This window comes from Strongylocentrotus purpuratus, unplaced genomic scaffold, assembly GCF_000002235.5.
Source record: "Strongylocentrotus purpuratus isolate Spur 01 unplaced genomic scaffold, Spur_5.0 spur5_scaffold_5, whole genome shotgun sequence".
Lineage (NCBI taxonomy): Eukaryota > Metazoa > Echinodermata > Echinoidea > Camarodonta > Strongylocentrotidae > Strongylocentrotus > Strongylocentrotus purpuratus.
Window position 1 is genome coordinate 16,856,452 of NW_022145611.1, and position 10,554 is coordinate 16,867,005.

A 10,554-nucleotide genomic window follows, 5' to 3' on the forward strand; every position below is an offset into this window, starting at 1 on the left:
AGGGGAACTTACTTGAGATTACTAGAAAAAGGCACTTAATTATTATGAAAATGGAAATGGACATTAATTCGCGAGTGCAACGAACTGGCCAATTCAATCACGTGATCACCAACTCGATCACCTGACATGCCTGATCATTACAATTGCTCCTTATTCGAAATGCATGGCGAATCTTCACCGAGCCGAGTGAGCCGAGCTGAGCTGAGAGAATATGCTTACTTCTCAGGTATTGTTTGGATATCATGGACGAGGATTATTTTACTCTTCTTTCAGGTATCAAAACACTAACAAATTACATCTCTAGATCTACAACTTAATTTAGGTACTATGAGTATGAGCTATGAGCATGAGACATTTGATCTTGATGATTTCAATGACGACGCGACGAGTACGAGTGTAATTCATAATCTTCATTCAGGTACAACTCCAGGGAAGCTCTGAAGCATTAGCATTGACTCTCTATGCTTTGCTGGAGTGCCGACGCCGATGCCGCTCCGGGTAGCTAGGGGACCGGGTGGCTGGTAGCTGCTTCAGAGTGTTAGTTACTGCATGCTCTGGCCTTTGGACTTGGGACTGACATCGAGGATGTTGAAGTTGTCATCAACTGGGGAGTGGAGGATGCCCTGACTTATTATTGGCAAGAAGATGGGCGCTGTGCTTGCCAACTCGCCAGTCACTTCAGTCAATTCAGTCACCAAGGCGCTAAAAGACCTAGGAAGTAGGATGGGAATCGCTTCAAACTAGAAGGAGAAACCAGAGACTCAGCATGTTATACAAAATGAAGAATGGACTGGTCGACATTCCTTTGTATGACTATGTACAACTGAATCCCAGAGAAACCAGGGGGAACAACCAGAAGTTCCTACAACTTCGCCACAAAGCTAGAGCCTACCAGGACTCCTTTTTTGTGTCAACCATCAAGGACTGGAATAACCTCCCAACCTCCATAGTAAATAGCCCATCATTAACCACTTTTAAGAACAATTTACTTAAACATTCCCAATAACTTGATTAGAGTCAACCCACACACAGCGTGCTCTGTCTACAAATACGTTAGCGTGGATGTGTCTGGAAAGGACATTTTGCTGACCAAATCATACAGATACAGATACAGGTTTTGCTCTCCTCCTCGCCAACGGTTTTGCTCTCTTTGCCTTCAAACGAGCATACAACAACATGAAGGATGACCCCCACTCCGAGGTCGGAGGGACCGCATGCGTGTTCCCAAAATGTCCGGTAAAGGGGTACAATGAAGGAGCTTGTCAACGGAGACCAATGTACATGCCACACTCCTTGCCACCTTCAAAATTCCAGGCACAGCTGATGTGGGAGAGAGGGCAGAGGCATGTCAAGAGAGAGACTGCACACAACAGTCCCCCTGCAAGTGCGAGTCCTGTAGGCTATGAGAAAATATCAAAAAGTCGGGGTGCGGCCTTTACAACGAAACAGAAAAAAAAGAAAAAAATCAAAACCAGCACGAATTTGTACATATGGGACTAGATCTACGAACAGTACAATAACTATACATTTCCACACATCTTACTGATAATTTTATCTTGCATTGTTGACATGAAGACGAAAATAAACTTCCAAAAACAACATCTGCCGATAGATTTTGAACTAAGATCGTGCCAATGCATTGCAAAAGTAAAAGAAGGGCCCGTTTAACGTAGCCGCCGCGAAGCATCCAGTATGCGAAGTCGCCATTTTCAATCCATTTCAATGACTACATCACAGAAAACAGCAGTGTATGGTATCAGGGCAGGATGGCCGCGCGGTTTAAGGCGATGATTTTAGTCACATCAACATTTGTACGCAAGAGATCGAAATCAGGGGTGCGGCCTATACGGCGCTGCGGCCTTATCGCCGGCAAATACGGTAGATGCCGTTAATGTATAAACAATATATCTATCAAAAAGTATATGCTGATTATGCGATTACTCCCTGAAAATATTATCCATCAAGAAGACAAAATCCAGTTTTAATCTTAATCTCAATTCTCAACATCAGTCTTTCAAATCACAGACTTTGATATTATGCAAGATCATGGTACTGTTTCATTTCTTATACCAGTCCTGCTGCTTTAGCCCATTTCACTCTCCTCTCACTCAGGGCTGACATCTTGGCCTTATACTGTAGAGTACGTCATCAACAAATCTATTTTTAGAATTTCTCAATTTTTTCTTCATTTTCCGAAAGAGCATCAAAACTAATGTCCAAATGTCGAAAACCAATTGAATATGTTAAGTATTGCTTTCGGAAAATGAAGAAAAAATTGAGAAATTCTAAAAATAGATTTTTATGACGTCATAGCTTCGGTACTCTATACCTGTCCAGATTCAATTTTTGTTCAAACTCAAAGTCTTCAAATCTTTGATGTGATCTTCCAGGGATTTTTACCAAACACTTGTTTATTACCAGACATTCAGCAAGAATTGCAGTGTCAGATTCCCTGGCCTGGACTGCATGTTTCTTGACAACTATCTTTCTCCCTGTCACCTTGGTGTCAAATATTCTATTTAGAGTCTTCTTCTTTCCCACTACTTGACTATAACGTGATACGACAATCTCGGTTAGATTTTGTCCAGCACTGTCAGTTGACACCTTGTAGTCCTTATTCATGAATTCCAGTGAAAAGATCCTTTCCAATGTTCTTCCCCTCACCTCCATGTATGTTCTGACTGTTCTCTGTCCTATTCCACCTGAGCTGATGAGCTACCCTTTCTGATACTCCACCATTAACATCCATGATCAGATTGTGACCTTCGATTACATATTTCCAGTGATGTTTTTCATAGCATTGGAACAGATCTAGACGCCAGTGTTGGATCTAGACAGAAATAGCCGTCTGATATGAGTCATTTCTTTAATAAAACTGACATTTGTTGACATTCCCCATAATCGGAGGTCTAGTGGAGCCAGACGTAGTCTCAGTGGAACAACCGACGATTAGAGAGACTGAAGCTTTTGGTCTATGTTGGATCATGCTATTTCCATCTCCCTCTCTTTTGCATAATGGCACACCATCTCACCTAAGTGCCTCAGGCCTAAATGCAGTATAGCTTTAGAATACTGTATCTAGATTAGTCTCCTTTCCCTTCTTATTTTCTCTTTTCTCTTGATGTTGCTGATGACACTTATTACTACAAAACCAGTTTCTTTGGGAAGGTTTTAAAACTTGAGCTGCAGGCAATCATGATGAAACCTTTTCCTCCTGTCACATCTTTTGTTGTTACAGAACACTATTTCTCTGTCTTTTCTTTTTTGTTTATAGATGCAGAAAGGTCCAAGCTCCTCATCCTCGTCCTCATCATCTGCACCCTCCTCGGCCTCTAGCTCTTCCTCTAGCTCTTCCTCATGCTCCTTGTCTTCCTTGGCAGAATGAGCTAGCTGGTAAGGATGGAAATATTTTTACAGTACAGATTTACATGTGTAACTGAAATATATTGACTTGGCCTTCGGTTCCTGGGGTCCTAAGATGAAAATCCAATTGAATCCCCATTGAATGTCTCAATTGAATCCCAATTGAGTACCAATTGGCAATTTGTCCCCTTTGAAACCAACTGGCAATTGGTCCCCATTGAAACCAACTGGCAATTGGTCCCCATTGAAACCAACTGGCAATTGGTACCCATTGAAACCAACTAGCAATTGATCCCCATTGAAACTGATTGGCATAATTGGTCCCCATTGAAACTGATTGGCAATTGGTCCCCATTGAAATCGATTGGCAATTCGTCCCCCTTGAAACCAACTTGTAATTGGTCCGCATTCACGTATGTTCCGCGCACATAGAGCGACATTCCTTAGCTGCAGCCCACCATGATTAATGACTGCACTCGCTAGTTCTGTTTCGACGTTGGTGTCGCAAATCACTTTAATGGGCCCTGGGCCAATACGTCATGAATTCGCGGGAATTTTGAGACTTTGAAAAATGCATAAAAAGTAATTTTAAGTGCAAATCGATAGCTCTGGTTCCAGTGGTCGATATCACTATCACGTCATAACACATAACACATTTTGTACGATCAGCCTTCTTAATACTCGTTCGTTAAGTTCAATATCGAGTGGGTGGACGGCTATTATCATTTTTACAGTACATATTTCAGTAACGTCATCTGTCTTTGTCCTTTGTTTTCTCCAACTTCTCAATTTTTGTGTGCTTTCCCACCTATGGAATTTGATTCTGTGCTTATTTTTCTGTGTAGTGACGTTGTGTTTGTGTGGGATTTGTCCATGACTAGCCAGGGGGGTGCTAGGGGTCGGAGGCCCATGCATACTAGGCTCTATGCAGGTTTTGTGGCAACCGGGTAAGAAATTCAGTAGGTTATATAGGGGGTCACGCACCTGGTAGAGAGTTACAGGGATGAATTTGGGGGGATTTGGGTGTGGATGTGGGAGGGGATGAACCCGATATCTACCCTCCCCGATTTTGTCACCGTTGTTATACATTGTTGAAAAAAAGAAAAGAATGCAAGGTGAAAGTATGGGTATCCCACAAGCGTACCGAACGGTCATGTGAGTCATGTCAAAAATACGACAAAACAACTAAAAAGGGGAGAACAAAGAAGATCAAGTATAGGGGGCGGCCACAGAAGTCGGTCTCTTCAATTATAACAGAATATTTGCACGATTTGGTAGGGGAGTCAGGTAGCGTGAATGATGATAAACCCACCCTGTCCAACCGTTTTCTTGTAAAAGATTTGTTTCTTGTTTGTGGTTTGTGTGACCGTGTAGTGTCTTGTCCTGTGGAAACTCCATGTCATCATTTCTTTTGTGTTGCCTGTATTGTGTCTTTCTTTGTCAGTACCAAGAATGCATGTCAAAACAGTCCAACATGCCACACCTCAATACATTACACCCAAGTAACACCGGCACCAGACTATGTACACTTACTTCTTTCAGACCTCCATGCAAGATGCCTACGGCTACACTGCAACATAAACTCTTCAAGCTGACCACAGCTACTGCAAAAAACAATCAGCAACATGTAGCCTAACCCAATCAGAAAGGGAACTTATCGGCACCCAAGTATTCAAAACAACTGGAAAGGTATGGTCATTTACTATCATTTCTCTCTCTCTGTTTTACACATAGAATAAATGATTGTTAATGTAAGCACATAAAAAAAAAATATAGAATAGAGAAAATAATCAGAATATATTGACTAACAGTGTGTTTATTATACATAGTAAAAGAAAATCCAAGAAAAAACAAAGCAAATACCTTTTCTGATTAAAATAACAAAACTATTCATCGTGCGTCCATAGTAAACAGATAAACGTAGCGTAGATCAATAAAGGTCCCACTTGTTGCTATCTCAAGGATTTTCTTTATTGTCTTGGTAAAAAATGAATGTCTTCTAAATATATATATATATATATATATATATATATATATATATATGGTTATCACAAGGTTCCTTCTCACTGCCATAAATCTCTAATATAAATATTTGTGGTTCATGAACTGTCTTTCACAAGTTAAAAAAAACAGTGAAAGTGTGCAAAATTTATCACAGATAATATATCCAGTTTTACAGTATAACCGCCCCCCCCCCCTATTTTTTTTATCAAGGAGACAAGATACCCTTGCTTCACTGTAGATATACATGTACATGTTATTTGGTACAGATAAAATACAGGCACTAAAATCATATGCATTTTTTAAATACCTTTTTCCCAAATAGTCGAACCATCGACCTCGAGTGACGCATGTGCACCTTCAACGCTGCGTCGGAGGACATTGTTCATGGAAAAGGTACGAGACACCATCTCCCTCGAACAGCCATCCAAGCAACAAAAGGAAGAGCTACATCACCTCAAAACTAAGGACAAACTGGAGGACATCTTCCAGGAATTTGGAAAAATACATATTCCGGTAGTGGATGTTATGGAACTGAAGAGCTTCTTCAACTTGAGTTGGACAAAGCTCCGAAAGTTAAAACAGTAAGAGCATAAGATGATTTATTGCAATACTCATTCAACCGTCTAAATACAAAATGTAGGTTTGCTGTGTATAACATGAAACCTAAATTTTGTATTCTTTCATTAATATTCGTTCTCAGACACATTAGTTTTGAGAATCCATACAGTAATTTGTTTTAAATGACATACTCTTTTACATCATCAAAAAAGTGAAATGTTACCATAAATTTTCTTCGCAAATCTGAGACTCCTAACATTTTTAGAGGGGATTTAATTTGAATATAATTGTAATATTCTTCATTTCCAATTTCCAATAGATGGCTAAGAGAGAGAGACATGTGACCACAGCACGCGGAAAGGGGGTAAAGAGCCTACAACAAACCATCATTCAGGGGAATTTGATTAGGCATATGAGATCAAGAAATCCCAAATGGTGGTCATGGACGAGTTAAAAGATAAGGTGTTCTCAACTCTAGACGAATATGCAGAGTAAGTTTCTTTTTTTAATTTTTATCCTGTATTTTTTATTACTTCCTAACTGAGAGCAAAAACTCTAATACATATATTAAATAAACATAGTTAAAAGAAATTAAAAAGAATGGTTCTCAGGTCACTTACATAAAAACAAAATGTCCTTTAAAATGGCTCGATAATACCAGCTTGTGCATTGCGTGGGCTTCTGGGGGTGAAATTAAGGGGTCAACATAACACAACAAATAAAATGTGTTACTAGCTTATATCTGAATATGATTTAACCAACAGTCTGAACCAGCTAACGTGGCACAATGGCAAAATCCCTGAAGACCAGATCTGGGTCAAAATTGGCAGAGATAAAGGGGGCACCTCCTTTAAGCTAATGGTGCAACTGGCAAATGTTGAGCGGCCAAATAGCCTCCTGAATACCCACTCCATCCGCGTCTTCGAAGCCAAAGACTCCTGCTTCAATCTGACTGTCCCCCTGAAGGGGATGGAGAAGCAGATCTATGACCTTTCATCAGAGTCATGACCTTTCATCAGAGTCGTGGAGGTAAGTTTCTGTGTTTCCTATGGAGGAGTGCATCAGACAAAGAAAACAAAATCCAAGTTTTAATATTCTGCTTACTATTTTATGTAGTATTACAATACACCCTGTACATCCAATGCAGGAAAACAATAGTATATTCTTTAATAAAAATCAAATAGATCAAATTTAAATGGGCGATTCTGAGACACTTGTGTTCTTCTTCTTAGTCAAATAGTATTTACTTTGTACGAAAAAATGAATAATAAAACAAATTAATGGTAAATCAATTTTTCCTCTATTTACTTGCAGGGGAAAGCAGATTGCGACATTCTTTATTGGAGACTATGAGTGCCTCACAAGGATCTACAGACTGTCAGGCCTTAATGGTGAGTATTAGAAGCATTCAATTATAACTACATGATTCTGACATGGAGTTTATGATACAGAGGCCATACAGTGGTCTTGTTAGAGATTTATTCATAACAAAAATATGACATTTAAAATATGAAAAAAGACAATTGGTTTTCTATTTGTTTTCTATTTTGGCTTTTTCATATCACAGGCAGACACTGTTGTCTATACTGCACCACCACCAAACAACAAATGGCTCTCCCTCCAGAAGGCCAACCTGTTCAGAAGAGGTCACTCCAGACAATGAAGGCATCCTTGGAGACGCAAGACCAGTAACCAAGGAATGCAACAATGTCATAAGGCCCCCCCAAGTTTGACATTCCTTTGGACAGGGTGGGTATATGTCATTGAAATGTAAGCACTTAAAGTTTACAATTAAACTCCAGGCCTTGAAAGCCTACATTTTTATTTTATTTAAAAAAAAATCAACTGTATCACTGTGGAGAATAATACAATAATAACAGTGCAAACAAATATATCAATTGAATTGATTGAATATTTTGATAATGGTTTTATTGAGTTAAAAAAAGTGCATCCCAGCCTAATAGCTAATAGTAAATATGCAGCCAGGACTAAGACTTACTGCACAGACTCCTATCCAAGTCGGAACAGATTTATCATGGATTCATTCCGACTGCAGTAACTGAGGGTCGGGCACAGATGTTGGTCTGATGTGTAGGTTGACTGGTAACTAGTTAAAAAGGAGAAATAATTATGAAGTGTAATCAGCAAACATATGGTACTATTCACTTTGCAGGTGTGCTCCCCTGGACTCCATTTTTCCCTTGGAATTTTCCTGAAGCATTTGGTAGCTATGGAGAAAGAATGTCACCATCTTGACCTCAAAATGGCCGAAAAGCTGGGCAAGCTGAGGCAGATGGAGGTTGCACTGGAGCCATCACCACCAGGCAGCGCTTCAATGAGGCAGTAGAGGTTGCACTGGAGCCATCACTATGAGACAGCGCTTCAATGAGGCAGTAGAGGTTGCACTGGAGCCATCACCACCAGGCAGCGCTTCAATGAGGCAGTAGAGGTTGCACTGGAGCCATCACCACCAGGCAGCCCTTCAATGAGGCAGTAGAGGTTGCACTGGAGCCATCACCACCAGGCAGCGCTTCAATGAGGCAGTAGAGGTTGCACTGGAGCCATCACCACCAGGCAGCCCTTCAATGAGGCAGTAGAGGTTGCACTGGAGCCATCACCACCAGGCAGTGCTTCAATGAGGCAGTAGAGCATGCCCATCTGGAGAGCAAAGAAGAGAATCTTGAAAGTGAGATAGCAGACCTCAAGGAGCAGTACAGCATTATTAGCCTGCTCTACAGTGATGCTGAGCCTCCAGCAATACTCCTCGACACAGCTGCGGAGAAAGAAAGGGAGAGAACACAAGTGGTGGGTGAAAAAATCTGTAGAACATTCTCTGCATCAAAACTGATGAACAAGTCAAAAAAATAATTTCAAGATTGTTTTTTTAGGACTAAGTTGCAATTAATCGCAACTCTTTCTAAGACGGTGCCCTGTTTGAGTAATTTCTAATGGTATCAATGTTCACCTCAGTAGAGAAAAGTTCAACTTAAACTATTTTTAATGTAACTAGCTTATGTGCTCAAAGTGTTGCTTGTGATTTCATTTTGCAGGAGCCAACACTCTTCTCTTGCAGTATCAGGGAGAACATAGCCTATGGAGCCATCGATCCTGATAATGTTACTATGACGATGATAGAAGAGGCAGCTAGGACGGCCAACGCTCATTACTTCATCAAGTCCTTCCCGAATGAGTATGACACGGTTGTAGGAGAGAGGGGCCTCATGCTCTCAGGTATGTCAAGTTATATATTGTTGTATTTGCTTTCTCTTTTCATCTCCAATCAATTCTTTTTCTCAAGTCCATATTTTTATGCCTCCGCCACCGAAGGTGGTGCCGGAGGCATCATGTTTTCGGGTTGTCCGTCCGTACGTCCGTCCCGTTTGACCGTTATCACAATATCTCAAGAACCATTTAAGATTTAAACTTAAGACTCGGGAATAGTATTTATCACCATAGGAAGACGATCTGATTAGATTTTGGAGTACGTAGGTCAAAGGTCACAGGTCACAGAGGTCAACTTATGAAATTCCTTGTATTGAGTTTGTTAGCGCGATATCTCAAGAACCATTTGAGATTTAAACTTCAAACTTAAGGATAGTATGTATCACCATAGGAAGACGATCTGATTAGATTTTGGAGCACGTATGTCAAAGGTCAAGGGTCACAGAGGTCAACTTATGAAATTCCATACATTGAGATTGTAATCATAATATCTCAAGAAGCACTGGAGATTTAAACTTCAAACTTAATGATAGTGTGTATCACCATAGGAAGACAATCTGATTAGATTTTGGAGCACGTAGGTCAAAGGTCAAGGGTCACAGAGGTCAACTTATGAAATTCCATACATTGAGATCGTTATCGCGATATCTCAAGAACCACTGGAGAATTTTCACTTCAAACTAAATGATAGTATGTATCACCATATCATAATATCTCAAGAACCACTGGAGATTTAAACTTCAAACTTAATGATAGTGTGTATCACCATAGGAAGACAATCTGATTAGATTTTGGAGCACGTAGGTCAAAGGTCAAGGGTCACAGAGGTCAACTTATGAAATTCCATACATTGAGATTGTTATCATGATATCTCAAGAACCACTGGAGATTTAAACTCCAAACTTGTTAAAATTGCTCTATGGCGGAGGCATCATTTTCGACTGCGCGCAGTCAAAATTCCATCTAGTTTTTTTTTTAATTGGCTAGTTTCCCCATAATGAATGTACATACATCCGATGAGACGGATCCTGAACCCTATATCCCTTTGAAAGGGGCGTAGTGGCAAATATTGAAAAATTTGAATTATCACAACTTTCGGGCCGAAGTTGTAAGGGCCGGGGTGGTTCAGCAATTTGGCGGAAAATATTATATTTTTTTAATAGGCTAGTTTCCCCATTATGAAAGTACATACATGCAATAAGATGGATTCTAACGCCTATATCCCTTTGACAGGGGGGTAGGAGAAAATATTGTAAAAATTTGAATTATCACAACTTTTCGGGCCGAAGTTGTAAGGGCCGGGGTGGTTCAGCATTTTGGAGGAAAAAATTATATTTTTTGAATAGGCTAGTTTCCCCACAATGAATGTATATACATGCCATTAGATGGATCCTGACCCCCACATCC

The 10,554-nt window shown here is 40.2% G+C and overlaps 1 long non-coding RNA gene across 2 annotated transcripts; it reads left to right on the forward strand.

Annotated features, from left to right (window-relative positions):
• The first annotated feature begins 171 nt into the window (after nucleotides 1–171).
• LOC105444651 lies at nucleotides 172–9,260 on the forward strand. Of its 2 annotated transcripts, none has more exons than XR_004066714.1 (8): nucleotides 172–273; nucleotides 3,275–3,393; nucleotides 6,245–6,416; nucleotides 6,690–6,954; nucleotides 7,240–7,316; nucleotides 7,493–7,674; nucleotides 8,099–8,730; nucleotides 8,976–9,260. It is a non-coding gene; the product is annotated as an uncharacterized LOC105444651 (long non-coding RNA). The 2 variants fall into 2 exon arrangements; XR_004066713.1 differs by lacking the exons at nucleotides 172–273; nucleotides 3,275–3,393 and adding exons at nucleotides 4,804–5,052; nucleotides 5,690–5,948.
• Nucleotides 9,261–10,554: the final 1,294 nt, after the last annotated feature.